The sequence below is a fragment of the Moschus berezovskii genome, chromosome 22, assembly GCF_049115385.1.
Source record: "Moschus berezovskii isolate FMDL1 chromosome 22, NW_MosBer_1.0, whole genome shotgun sequence".
In the NCBI taxonomy this organism is placed as follows: domain Eukaryota; kingdom Metazoa; phylum Chordata; class Mammalia; order Artiodactyla; family Moschidae; genus Moschus; species Moschus berezovskii.
The window spans coordinates 644205-659314 of NC_142481.1; the positions used below are offsets into that span (position 1 = coordinate 644205).

At 46.2% G+C, this 15110-nt stretch overlaps 1 pseudogene; it reads right to left on the reverse strand.

Annotated features, from left to right (window-relative positions):
• Positions 1 to 11555: 11555 nt before the first annotated feature.
• ZNF671 (zinc finger protein 671) lies at positions 11556 to 14433 on the reverse strand (annotated as a pseudogene).
• Between the last annotated feature and the right edge of the window lie 677 nt (positions 14434 to 15110).

The following is a 15110-nucleotide window of genomic DNA, read 5'->3' on the forward strand; positions in this document are numbered from 1 at the left end:
AATAATTGGAATAATCCTCCTGCTCATTAGCATATGAAATTATCCAGCTTATAAAAACTAACCAGATCACATTTTTGAGGCTACACTGTACTTTGCTATGGCCCATACTCTGTCTGAGGAGTGTGCTTCTCTCTGAATCTGAATAAATCCAATTCTTACCTATCACTTTGTTTCTTACTGAATTCTCTCTGGGAGGAGACATCAAGAACCTGAGCTCCATTAGGTCTTGAAACCAGGTACCATGGGTTTTGGCTGGGTTCGAGTCCCAATCTGTGGTAAATGGTTTCAATAAGACATTCCATTCTCACACTGCATTTTGTGTGGCCAGGGTGCCTGAGCTTCCTGTCAGTAGCATAAATCTACTCTGTACTTACTCCCTCAGTCTTGTCCTACTCTTTGCAACCCTTTGGATTGTAGCCTGCCAGGTTCCTCCGTCCATGGGATTTTTCAGGTAAGAATTCTGGAGTGAGTTGCCATTTCCTCTTCCAGGGAATCTTTTCCACCCAGGGATCGAACCTTGGTCTTCTGGGTTTCTTGCATTGCAGGTGTATTTTTTAACTGCTGAGCCGTCAGGGAAGCCCAAACCTCCTCTATAGCTGCAGAATTTTAGAACTGTGGTTGCAAAAGTTTATTAGTGCACATTTGTTATCTTAATTTAAAAAGTTTAATTTCAAGAAGGCAGAATGGAAAGACCTTGAACTTACCTACTGTCAGGAACACACCAAAATCACAACTAACTGCTGAACAACTATGGATTAAAAAAACTGCAACCTACAGAAGAAGATCTACAGCTAAAGGCTTATGCCTTTAAGAAGAAACCACAACGAGATGTAATTATATTACAATTAAAAAAAAATTAACGTGTAGGGATTTCCCTGGCAGTGGTTAAGACTCTATGCTTTCATTCCCGGGAGACAAGAGTTTGATCACTGGCTGGGAACCTAGGATCCTGAATGCCCAGCTGCATAATTTAAAAAAAAAATTAAAGCGTAGAATGTCGAGTTTGGATTATTACTCCTTTATAACCATAGAAAGTGAAAAACCTCTAATCATTATACTTGGTACAGGAAAACAGTGTTTGCAATAAAATATCTTTTGCCCTGGACTAGTGGCTGTATGTGTGTCTGTGTGTTCAACATGTCCCTATTCACAGTATTTTTTCTTAGTACAGGAAAGTCATTCTTTACCCGACTGCACTGTAATTTTCTCCATTAACCATGAATCATGGATTACCCACTTGCTGAGGATCTTGGCCCTGACTTGCACAGACCGCCGCTTCAGTTCAGTTCAGTCGCTCAGTCGTGTCCGACTCTTTGCGACCCCATGAATCACAGCACGCCAGGTCTCCCTGTCCATCACCAACTACTGGAGTTCACTAAAACTCATGTCCATCGAGTCGGTGATGCCATCCAGCCATCTCATTCTCTGTCTTCCCTGTCTTCTCCCACCCCCAGTCCCTCCCAGCATCAGACTCTTTTCCAGTGAGTCAACTCGTCGCATGCCTAGAGGCGCCCAAGCTGGGAGCGAAATGGGCTGGTCCAGAGATCCCGGCGCGCCGGTGGACAGAGGGCCGCGGAGTCAGCAGATGGCGAGGACGGTGCTGAGACCGTCAAGGGCCTCCCCAGACAAGAGTGAGCCCGAACTCTGGGCGGGGCATCGCCTTTGGGCTGCGCCGTAGAAAATTTGACCCAGAAGAAGGGAGAACTCAGCTTGGAAGGTCCTCAGTTCAGTTCAGTTCAGTTCAGTCGCTCAGTCGAGTCCGACTCTCCGCAACCCCATGAATCACAGCACGCCAGGCCTCCCTGTCCATCACCAACTCCCGGAGTACACTCAAACTCATGTCCACAGAGTCGGTGATGCCATCCAGCCGTCTCATTCTCCGTCGTCCCCTTCTCCTCCCGCCCCCAACCTTTCCCAGCATCAGAGTCTTTTCCAGTGAGTCAACTCGTCGCATGAGGTGGCCAAAGTATTGGAGTTTCAGCTTTAGCATCAGTCCCTCCAATGAACATCCAGGATTGATCTCCTTTAGAATGGACTGGTTGGATCTCCTTGCAGTATAAGGGACTCTCAAGAGTCTTCTCCAACACCACAGTTCAAAAGCATCGATTCTTCGGCGATCAGCTTTCTTCACAGTCCAACTCTCACATCCATACATGACCACGGGAAAAACCATTGCCTTGACTAGACGGACCTTGGTTGGCAAAGTAATGTCTCTGCTTTTTAATATACTATCAAGGTTGGTCATAACTTTCCTTCCAAGGAGCAAGCGTCTTTTAATTTCATGGCTGCAATCAGCATCTGCAGTGATTTTGGAGCCTAAAAAAACAAAGTCTGACACTGTTTCCACTGTTTTTCCTACCTATTAATAAATCGCCTTGGCAGGGCCCAGACACTCCTGTGCGTCACCCAGGTCCCCGCGCCAGCCCTGTTCTCCCACCCAGCAAAAGACTCAACCTGACTCTGCGCCCCGCCTGACTCGCACCTTCCTCCCGCAGGTCCCCTCTAAGATGCGATCTCCAGTCAGATGTGACCCAGGGGCTGGGAGCAGGAGGGCCTCAGAGGAAAAGCCCTCATCAGGTTCCCCTGGGAACCTTCTCCCTGGGCTCCTGCAGGACCTTCCACCGGGTGTCTCTGGGCGCCAGCCCTCCTGAGAAACCTCACCAGGGACCAGGAGGCCCACAGGGACCCCGCCCAGCAATTGAAGTGTCTGGGAAAGCAGCCCCAAATGGTGGTGAGGTCCAGGGAGGGTAGCTACCTGTTAGAGACCATCAGTCAGTAATTACAGAAAGGGATAGATGAAAAGAACGCTAAAGAAAGCCGTTCAAAGGGTGAGAAGCACTTACAATGAACCTGGTAAATACAGGGACTGTGGCCATGTCGGAGACCTTTCCAGCCCTCCAGTCTCTCCCGACCCTCCTCCCACTGTCCATTTGGGGAGGTTGCACATGTGTTCCAGCACCAGAAGGTGAGGCTGCTCTGGGTTTCTGCTGATCCTCCAACCTGTTCAAGGAAGGCTCTCACCTCTGGCTGGTCAGGATTTTCTTTCCAGCTGGTGAGGCTTCCGGAACCTCCAAACAACTCGCAGGCCCAGATGCTGATATCTGCCCAGCGTTGTAAAGTCTCCTCCTGCACATGCTAAGCTTAGTTTTCTACCAAACATCCAGGGGACCCCAAATAGAATTTTTCAGCTCCTTCTTTGAACACAGCCCATTTTTATGGTGGGAGAAATTATACCTTGAAAATTTGCTAGATTTATGGTATTACTGAATACTTGGATGTAAGACTGTGATGGTTAATAAGGCAGACTGAACGTAAACATGTAATCTCTGGTGGCTCAGTGGTAAAGAATCTGCCTGCCAATGCAGGAGAGCCAGGTTTGATCACTGGGGTCAGAAGATCCCCTGGAGAAAGAAATGGCGACCCATTCAAGTGTTCTTGCTTACAAAATCTCATGGACAGAGGAGCCTGACAGGCTGCAGTCCACGGGGTTGCAAAGAGTCTGACACGACTGAGTATGCACACATATCCAGAAAACAAAATAGTTCTCAGCAATTAAAAAAAAAATGAACTACTAGTATAAGGCTTATTGATGACTCTCAAAACAAGACAGCATCATGATAAATTCAGGGGAAAAAAGAGTAAACTTTTATTTGATTCCAATCAAATAAAAGTCTAGAAAATGCAAGCTAATCTGCTGTAGAGAAAGTAAGTTGATGGTTGCTGGGAGGGTCAGAAAATTCAGGGAGAGAGATTATAAAAGTGCATGAGGTAGAGCTTCCCTGGTGGTTCAAGGGTCAAGAATCTGCCTCCCAATGCAGGGGACACAGGTTTGATCTCTGGTCTGGGAAGACACCACATGCCGTAGCACAACTAAACCTGTGCACCACAACTACTAAGCCAGCATTCTAGAGCTGTGAACCGCAACTACTGAAGCCCACATGCCTAGATCCTGGGCTGCACAATAAGAAACACCTCTGCAATGAGAAGTCTGTGCATCACAACTAGAGAGTAGTCCCCACTCTCTGAAACTGAAGAAGGCCCTCCTGTGGCAACAAAGATCCAGCACAGCCAAAAATAAAATGAATAAATCTTTTTTTAAAAAGTGCATGAGGCCAATGCACAAGCTACAGGTATTATGATCATAGTTTTACAGGTTCATATGTATGGTAAAACTTCTCAAACTGTAATTTTTTTTTCAAAACTGTAAATTTTAAACATGCACACTTTAATTCCTATCAATTATATTTTAACAGTCCTTTAAAAGTAGTTCAAAATAGAAACCTACATCTCCCACCCTTTTCAGAAAATAAGCTTTGGTAACCCTGTATTGACTCTATATAACCTCTCCTCCTAGCCAGGTCAGTCTCATGTCCATTGCTGGAAGCAAAGAAGGGTGTTTTCACTTGTATCAACATGAATGCTGGCTGGACTGGGCCACGGAATCCATACACCTGGACTATGAGAACTCCCTTCTCTTTATTCTTGTTTTTGTGCTTGTACAGCAATAGCCTTATGGGAATCCAAAAATTTTTCGATTATTTATCTGACAGTGACCTCTATCACACTTTCCATGGATCTGAAGGTTGAAGAATTTCTGTGCACAATGATCTTGCATAGCCATAGTCACCAGAACATCTGTGGACACATTTTTATCTTTTTTTATTTATTTTTAAAATGTTATTTATTTTCAGTTGTGCTGGGCCTTTAGTGCTGTGTGGTCTACTCTGTTGTGATGTGCATGTGCAGGTTTCTCGCTGCAGTGGCTTCCCTTGTTGTGGACCAAGGCCTCTAGGGTGTGGGCTCAGTAGTTGCAGCTCCTGGGCTCTAGAACACAGGCTCAGTAGTTGTTGCACGTGGACTTAGTTGCTCCAAGGCATGTGAGATCTTCCCCGATCAGGGATCAAACCTATGTCTCCTGCATTGGTAGGCAGATTCTTTACCACTGAGCCACCAGGGAAGCCCTGTGGACACACTGTTAGAAGAGGTACACTCCATTTGGATGGCTGAAGCCTTCTCTACTCTCTATTAATCCAGCCTTCTGGATTATTAATTATGGTCCCCCTGCCCCTTAGTGTTACCAGTGAATTCTGTATTTCAGGGCAGGTGATTCCTTTGCAGGATCTGGGGGAGATTCCACTCAGTAGCCCGAGCACGATGTGATGTCAACAGAACAAGCAAAACATTCATGGTGCTTCTGGAAGCATTAGAGGTTGTGGTAACTGCTCCCTCTTCAGAGTGATTTTTAAAGTAATTTATTCATTTTTGGCTGTGCCAGGTCTTCCTTAATGCTCGGGCATTTCTCTAGTTGTAGAGGGCAGGGGCTACTCTCTAGCTGCAGTGTGTGAGCTTCGTTTTACAGTGGCTTCTCTTGCTGTGGAGCATGGACTCTAGAGCCCAGGCTCAGTAGCTGTGGCACAGGGGTTTAGTTGCTCTGAGGTGGGTGGGATCTTCCTGGATCAGGAATCGAACCCGCATTTCCTGCATTGGCAGATGGGTTCTTTACCATTGAACCACCAGGGAAGATAGATAAAAGGAAATATTTACCTTTAAGCTGCTGCTGCTGCTAAGTCACTTCAGTCGTGTCCGACTCTGTGTGACCCCATGGACGGCAGCCCACCAGGCTTCCCCATAAGCTAATAGTGATTTAAAGCAACTTGATAAATCTTTTCTCTCTAGCTGATCCCGCCAACATTTGGAAACTCTTAGTGAATCTTCTTATTCTCATGGCATTATGGTTACTTCCTTGGTGGCTCAGATGCTGAAGAACCCACCTGCAATGCAGAAGACTCAGGTTCGATCCCTGGGTTAGGAAGATCCCCTGGAGATGGAAATAGCGATCCACTCTAGTATTCTTGCCTTGGAAATCCCATGGACAGAGGAGCCTGGCGGGCTACAGTCCATAAGGTCACAAAGAGACACGACTTAGCGATTAGAGCACACGCCTACGCACTCTGCTTACAGTATTCACAGGTAAGTGTCGCCACCTCCTGGCAAGTTCAGGAATCACATGATATTGGTTGGTGAAGGGCTTGCATAACTTAATGAAGCTACAAGCCATGCATTGCAGGGCCACCCAAGACAGAGGGGTCATAGTGAAGAGTTCTGACAAAATCTGGTCAACTGGAGGAAGAAGATTAACCTCCCCAGGTCGGAAAGTGTCCAATATGCTACTGGGGAAGAGCGGAGGGTAATTACTAATAGCTCCAGAAAGAATCAAGTGGCTGGGCTAAAGGGGAAAGGATGCTTAGCTGTGGATGTGACTGGTGGTGAAAGTAGAGTCCAATGCTGTAAAGACAGCATCACCGACAACGCACATGAATTTGAGCAAACCTCGGGAGATAAGGAAGGACATGGGAGCCTGGCGTGCTGCAGCTCATGGGGTCAAAAAGAGTTGGACACAACTTAGCATCTGAACAACAAACAGAGGAATTCATCCAACTGTTTAGATAGATATCTGACATGAGTCCCTTGGTATGGCTTCCCTTGCCTTGAGAGGCCTCTTAGAAGTTCAATCTGAGGGACTTCCCAGGCGATCCAGCAATTAAAATGACTCTGGGCTTCCACTGCAGGTGTGTGGTTCAACGACTGATGGGAGAACTAAGATTCTGCATGCCCTTTGGCATGACCAAAGGCGGGGGGGGGGGGGGAAGCACAGCATGTGATATAAAAAGACAAAGAAAATTACAGAATTACATTGGGGGTCAGAAACCTCCAGGCAGTTTCCCAGACTGTTATCCACACAGTGTTGTGATGCACTTCCAGATTAAGCCATGGATATCTGGGTGGTGACTCCTGGCTTTTGGAAGGCTCAAGTCAGAAGATATCAGCAGGGACTTTTATGCCTTTCTGGTAACAGTCAAGCCAGACTGCCTAACCATTACCATCAGTAATCAAACTGACCTTAGTGTTGTCACAGGATTTTAGGCCACACTGTGTGGCATGTGGGGCCTTAGTTCCCCAACCAGGCATCAAATCTGTGACCTCCAAATTGAAAGCATTGTCTCAACCCCTGGATTGCCAGGGAAGTCACTGTCACAGGATTTTTTTTAACACTGAACAACACATAATAAATCCTGTTATTCTTATCTTAGCAAAATGTCAAAACTAGATATTTAAGACAGGGACCAAGACCATCCCCATGGAAAAGAAATGCAAAAAAGCAAAATGGCTGTCTGAGGAGGCCTTACAAATAGTGTGAAAAGAAGAGAAGCGAAAACCAAAGGAGAAAAGGAAAGATATAAGCATCTGAATGCAGAGTTCCAAAGAATGGCAAGGAGATCAATGCAAAGAAATAGAGGAAAACAACAGAATAGGAAAACAAGAGATCTCTTCAAGAAAATTAGAGATTCCAAGGGAACATTTCATGCAAAGATGGGCTCGATAAAGGACAGATATGGAACTAACAGAAGCAGAAGATATTAAGAAGAGGTGGCAAGAATACACAGAACTGTACAAAAAAGATCTTCCTGACCAAGATAGTCACGATAATGTGATCACTGACCTAGAGCCAGACATCTTGGAATGTGAAGTCAAGTGGGTCTTAGAAAGCATCACTACGAACAAAGCTAGTGGAGGTGATGGAATTCCAGTTGAGCTATTTCAAATCCTGAAAGATGATGCTGTGAAAGTGCTTCACTCAATATGCCAACAAATTTGGAAAACTCAGCAGTGGCCACAGGACTGGAAGAGGTCAGTCTTCATTCCAATCCCAAAGAAAGGCAATGCCAAAGAATGCTCAAACTACCGCACAATTGCACTCATCTCACACGCTAGTAAAGTCATGCTCAAAATCCTCCAAGCCAGGCTTCAGCAATATGTGAACCGTGAACTCCCAGATGTTCAAGCAGGTTTTAGAAAAGGCAGAGGCACCAGAGATCAAACTGCCAACATCCGCTGGATCATGGAGAAAGCAAGAGAGTTCCAGATAAACATCTATTTCTGCTTTATTGACTATGCCAAAGCCTTTGACTGTGTGGATCACGATAAACTGTGGAAAATTCTGAAAGAGATGGGAATACCAGACCACCTGACCTGCCTCTTGAGAAACCTGTATGTAGGTCAGGAAGCAACAGTTAGAACTGGACATGGAACAACAGACTGGTTCCAAATAGGAAAAGGAGTACATCAAGGTTGTATATTGTCACCCTGCTTATTTAATTTATATGCAGAGTACATCATGAGGAACGTTGGGCTGGAAGAAGCACAAGCTGGAATCAAGATTGTTGGGGGAAATATCAATAACCTCAGATATGCAGATGACACCACCCTTATGGCAGAAAGTGAAGAGGAACTCAAAAGCCTCTTGATGAAAGTGAAAGAGGAGAGTGAAAATGTTGGCTTGAAGCTCAATATTTGGAAAACAAAGATCATGGCATCTGGTCCCATCACTTCATGGGAAATAGATGGAAAAACAGTGGAAACAGTGTCAGACTTTGTTTTATTGGGCTCCAAAATCACTGCGGATGCTGATTGCAGCCATGAAATTAAAAGACACTTACTCCTTGGAAGGAAAGTTATGACCAACCTAGATAGTATATTAAAAAGCAGAGACATTACTTTGCCAACAAAGATCCGTCTAGTCAAGGTTATGGTTTTTCCAGTGGTCATGTATGGATGTGAGAGTTGGACTGTGAAGAAAGCTGATCACTGAAGAATTGATGCTTTTGAATGTGGTGTTGGAGAAGACTCTTGAGAGTCCCTTGGACTGCAAGGAGATCTAACCAGCCCATTCTAAAGGAGATCGATCTTGGGTGTTCATTGGAAGGACTGATGCTAAAGCTGAAACTGCAATACTTTGGCCCCCTCATGCGAAGAGGTGACTCGCTATAAAAGACTCTGATGCTGGGAGGGATTGGGGGAGGGAGGAGAAGGGGATGGCAGAAAATGAGATGGCTGGATGGCATCACCGACTCGATGGACATGAGTTTGAGCGAACTCCGGGAGTTGGTGATGGACAGGGAGGCCTGACGGCTGTGATTCATGGGGTCGCAAAGAGTCGGACACAACTGAGCAACTGAACTGAACTGAACTGAGAGACAAAGCTAGAACTGTTTTGGTTCAGTTTTAAAACAAATTTTATCTTACGTGAAACAAATGCCCAATACAGCAAAATTTCTGGGATACTGGAATATAGTCACTCTATTGATTTTCGCCTGAGAATTCCATGGACAGTCCATGAGGTTGAAAACTGTTGGACATGACTGACATGTTGGACATTACGTACAGAATAAGTGACTACATTAGGTGCTAATTCTTGAATAACACTACCCACCTTAAGAAAACAGAAAGGACAAACTTAATCCTATGTTTGGCAGCTGTATGATTATTCTACCATCTCCTCATACCCTGGGAGTCAGGGCAGCAAACTGACAACCGATTAAACCTCTTTCAACAGGAGTTACCAAAAACACTAGGTAAGTCACAAAAACCCATATCTCTGGAATCCTAGATTTTCATTCTCTCAGCTCCCATTATCCTTCCTGCACAGCAATATATTTGACCTGATTCATCGAGTATAGGGACTTCCCTGGAGGTCCAGCAGTTAAGACACTGTGCTTCCACTTCAGGGGTGTGGGTTCAATCCCTGGTGAGGAAACTAAGATCACACATGTTACATGGTGTGATTCTTTTTTTAAAAAAAGTAAGAAAAAAACTGATTCATCGAGTTTAAGCAAATGCACAGAATGCTTACAGATTGTTGTGCAGGTGAACTTGGCCATAGAAGAAACAAAGCACTGGAGGTCCTGACAATTTCTATACCCTCTCATCCTGTATAGCCATAGTATGGGAATATCTGTGGAGGTACCTTTAGCAAGTACATCCCTCTAGGGTGCTGTAATCTCTCCAACTACTTATTATGCATACTCAGTGTTTCTGAATCAATATGGTTCCTGTAGGACATCCAGTTAATGACACCTGCCTCCCAAATTCTGGACTCAGGCTCCTTGGCAGGTACCAGAGACCAGTTGCTTCTTACTAATGCTTGAGAACATTCTATAGGAACAAGGGATCATCTGGCTCTCTTCATACTTACCAATACAACTAGTATCGAGGCCACATGTATCTGAAGGGGGCCCAGAAGTCAGTCCTATAATGCCTTGATAGCAATGCAAACTGGGCCAAAAGTGAACAGCTATTCTTTGCCATCATACTGGACTCTCTGAAGCACAGAAATCTGAGGGTTCTCATGAAATCTGTTTACCCTTTCACACTGGTAGAACACAACTATGTCCTTAACAGACTCCACACAGTGAACAGAACCCTAAAGATTATAGGTAGCTCAGAGTAAGCACTTTATTACTGTACAAAAATGAGCAGGTGTGGGGCTCATGGTTCCAAGGCTGGGGGACTTGGAGACTGTATTTTACACTCCTAATGAGACCAAGACATCCTGAAGGTAAATCTCTGCAGGCTTTCTGGAGAACACATGTGCTGATACTTTCCATACTGAACCCAGTAAAAGGGTGAAAATAAGGCCCCCTGTGGGCCACTGAGGCCATTCCTGACTCGTCCCAGGGACTGGGGAGACAGCAGAAGTCAGCCTGCCTGATCCTGTAACCGACGCACACTGTGGAACTTCTCCCACATGCAGGATGCCCTCTACCACCGGCAAAGGCACTTAGTGTAGAATGTGTACCACAGCTCCTGAAAGCAACTCACACATGGGGCACTCATTGGGAGCCTTCCTGTTGTGGGTGTTCATATGTACGAGGTGTCACTTCTGACTGATGGCTCTCTCACAAAACCCATGCTCAGACCTTCACTCTGGGGAGTTGTCAGGGTGAACAAGGAGAAAGCATATTCCCTGGACTCTAAAGCCATTGTCCAGTGTGGCCTTCCTGTGCTAATAAGGTTGTTGTTGTTCACTCAGTCTTTGAGAATCTATGGACTGCAACATGCCAGGCTCCTCTGTCCTTCACTATCTCCTAGAGTTTGCTCAGATTCATGTCCATTGAGTTTGTGATGCCATCCAACCATCTCATCCTCTGCCACCCTCTTCTCCTCTTGCCCTCAATCTTTCCCAGAACCAGGATCTTTTCCAATGAGTTGGCTCTTCACATCATGTGGCCAAAGTATTGGAATTTCAGCTTCAGCATGTCTTTTTGATAAATATTCAAGGTTGGTTTCCTTTCAGATTGGCTGGTTTGAGCTCCTTGCAGTCCAGACTCTCAAGAGTCTTCTCTAGCATCATAGTTTGAAAGCATCAATTCTTTGACACTCAGGCATCTTTATGGTCCAACTTTGGTCTTTGGGAAAAGGCTTTCCTGCTTCCCTAGTGGCTCAGTGGTAAAGAATACACCTTCCAGTGCAGTAGATATGGGTTTGATCCCCGGGTTGGGAAGATCCCCTGGAGGAGGACATGGCAACCCACTCCAATATTCTTGTCTGGGAAAGTCCATGGTCCATGGGGTTGCAAAGAGTCAGACACAACTTAGTGACTAGAGAACAACAAAGGCTTTCCTATGTCTGCTGCACTCACAGGAACTTCCAGGAATTCTCAAGTGCACAGTAAGCTTGGAGCATTGGCTAAGAGATCTCCCATGTTCCCTGCACTTTCACGGTTCTTCTCCAGTATGAGTCCTCTGGTGGAGAACAAGCATGCATTTGCAGTTGAACTCTTTCCTGCAGTCACTGCAAACATAAGCCTTTGCTCCCATGTGAACCTTCCAGTGCTGAGTAAAGTTTGGCCTTTGAGCAAAGGCCTTCCCACACCTGCTACACTCGTAAAGTTTTTCTCTAGGATGGACTTTCTGGTGCTGAATGAGTTTAGAGATGCAACTGAAGGCTTTCCCACATTTCCTGTACTTGTAGTCACTGTGTGAACTCGCCAGTGTACATTAAGGTGGGAGATTTGGCTGAAGGTCTTCCCACATTTGCTGCTCTCATAGGGCTTTACTCCAGTGTGAGTTCTCTGGTGCAGAATCAGTGTGTGTTTGCAGTTGAACTCTTTCCCACATTCATTGCACATGTATGGCCTTGCTCCTGTGTGAACCTCCTGGTGTTGAATGAGGTTCAACTTGCTGCTAAAGAATTTTCCACAGTTACTGCACTGAAAGAGCCTTTCTTCTGTGTGAACTCACCCGTGTTCAAGCAGGCGAGAGACCTGTCTGAAAAATTTCCTTCATTCGTTGCCCTTGTAAGGCCTTTCACTGGTGTGTATGGTCTGATGTTCGAAAAGGTCACAACTTTGGCTGAAGAATTTCCCACATTTGCTGCACTCATGAGGTCTCTCTCCATGTGGATTCTCTGGTGTCGAGCAAGTGTGTCTTTCCAGGTGAATGCTTTCCCACATTCACTGCATTTGTTAAGCTTCTGTCCAGTACTAAGGGCTCCCCCACACCCAGCACTCATGTTGGGGCTTCATTCTGTCATGACAGACCCAGTGCTAAAGGTCAGAGGTGGCTGGCATGTGCATTCTGCCTTAACCATGTACATAAATCTTCTCCATCACACAGGTTCTGTAGCTTCTCAGAGTTCCTGCTTTCATCCTTCCTGAAGAATTTCTCTCCACTGTGCTGTTTCTGGTGCTGGTGGAGGTCTGCACTGAACTAGAACTGTCTCCCATAGGCCTCACACTTGTGTGGCTTCTGCCTGGGTTTCCCCTCCTGGTTATTCAGTAGGGTGAAAGATGTCTTTTGATACTAGGCCAGACATGTCATATGGCTGGGTCTTCAGACCTGCCACAGGAGTCCTAAATTGTGACATTCTTTCTAAAGAAACAGTCTGCTCAGAGGAAGCACTCTCAGCCTCCACTCCATGGAAACAATCTGCAACCAGAGGAGTGCCCAATGAGACATATGTTGACTTTCAGGGAGGGGACAACCCCGCCATAAACAGGTCTGACACACCCAGGGTAAGTCCATGGGACTATTCACAGAAGAGTAAGGTGGGATAAGTTGAGGAAGGGGCTGCTGTGCAGTGTGGGACCTCTGAATGTCACAGAGTGGGAGAGGCCTCCTGATGGCAAGGACATGAGTACAGGGTTCAACAAACAGCTTCCAGGAGGAGGTTTGTCATTGGGGCAGGTGAGTGCTAGGGAGAAAGGCATGTCCAGGTCCAGAAAACTCCAGTTACAAGTGAGTAGCTGGTGTTCAAAGATGACTGAAGCATATGGGCACCTCTCATGAGACAAGCAGTACAGGTCAATGCTGTAGACAAATGCAGACTGAGAAGTAAGGAGTAGTGGGTGCAAGGTAGATGCTAGGGTCCAGAAGTCAGACTAGAAGTAAGTCACAGTGCCCAGAATATGGGGAAGAATAGGTAGATTTGCTGTGTGGCCATGTGCATGCATGCTCAGTCACTTCAGTCATGTCCAACTCTTTGTGACCCCATGTACTACAGCCCACTAGGCTCCTCTGTCCATGGGACTTCCCAGGCAAGAATACTGGAGTGGGTTGCCATGCCCCTCTTTTGGCAATCTTCCCAACCCAGGGATTAAACTTGTGTCTCCTGCAGTGCAAGTGGATTTTTTTTTAATGCGGAGCCACCCACATAGGACTTGAAATCAAACACTGGCAGGAACAGTTGATATTTCTGTATTTGAACCCAACCTTGACATCCCACTCTTCTCTGTGTCCACTCACCACGTCCCATATGAGGCTCTTTCTCTGGCTGGAGTCATCTCCACCTGGGCAGGCATCCAGGGCTCCTCCCTCTGCTCCAGCAGCATGATGAAGTGTGATCTGGTGGGTATGATTCTTAAGGGAAACCCAGGACAGGTGAGTACAGGCTCAGAGCAACTGATCTTGTGACAGATTTAAAAATACCAGTTAAAAAATAATAATTATCACTGGGACTTCCCTGATGGTCCAGTGGTTAAGACTCTGAGCTTCCAATGCAGGGGCTTGGGTTTGACCCTTGGATGGGGGACTAAGATCCCACATGCTGTACTGCATGCCCAAAATAATAATAATAATTAGTATTATGAAAAGAACCATGAAGGAACCATCCAAGAGTCTCCATTAAGTAGTGACGATATGAGTGCTTGAAACTCTGGTAGGATGGAACTTCAGAAAAATGTCACCTGGAGCAAGGGGCCAGAACTTTGGGCACAGAGGTGTCATAATTCTGGACAGATTCACAAGCCCAGAAAGCAACTATAATTAATGGGCTCCACTTGGTCAACCATGCCTTGTGATCCCTTAAACCTTGGCTTGTGTGGCTTTGGGGCTGCTCAGTAAGAAGTGAGGACACACCACAGAGCTCAGCCCTGGCATCTCCTCCAGGAGACACAGCAAGAAAGCAGTGTGGGACAGACAGGGTAGACCCTGGGATAAAGGGAAAAGGAGATGGGGTTGGTATGAGGGCCTTACCCAGGGAGGCTAAAAGTGCCAAGGTCTCCAGCATCACATTCCCATACAGGAGCCTCTGGGCCTCACAAAGGAGCCTCCATTCTTCCAGGAAGAAGCACACAAACACATCCTCAGACAGGACACAGCCCTGCAAAGACAGGGACACAGGGTCCATGAGAAGTATCTCCACTGAGCATCCCCACGCTGCCTACCCATAGCAATGTCTTGTTCCCTCATGTCCCCAGGTCACCAGGTCACAGGAAGCTGGACCTCACTCTCTCCTGACCACCCTCAGTGAGCACTGTATCAGCCCACAGAACAACAAGTGGTTTGGGAGATAGATGCCATCTAAAGTCCATGCCTGGGCTTTCCTGGTGGCTCAGTGGTACAGGAGCCACCTGCCAATGCAGGAGACACAGATTCCATCCCTAATCCAGGAATAACCCACATGCCATGGAGCAACTGAGCCCTGTGCCACAACTACTGAAGCTCTTGTGCCCAGAGCCAATGCTCTGCAACAAGAGAAAACACCACAGTGTGAAGCCCTTGTGCCACAACTGGAGAAAGCCCAAGTGTCAGTGAAGACCCAACACAGTCAAACAAAAAAATAAGTAAAATTAAAAAAAAAAAAGAGTCTGTGTGCCTGGCCCAGTTCCCCTTGGGAACCCTGTAACATACTTCCTGGACATAATTCCTAAATCTGGGCTCACTCTTTTCACTTATGGCTCCAATGACAGGGACCATCTGTTAAGCACTTTGCTCTTCAGACTGTGTCTCCCTCACATCTTGAGCTACCTACCACTAGGCTTCTGTCCCACA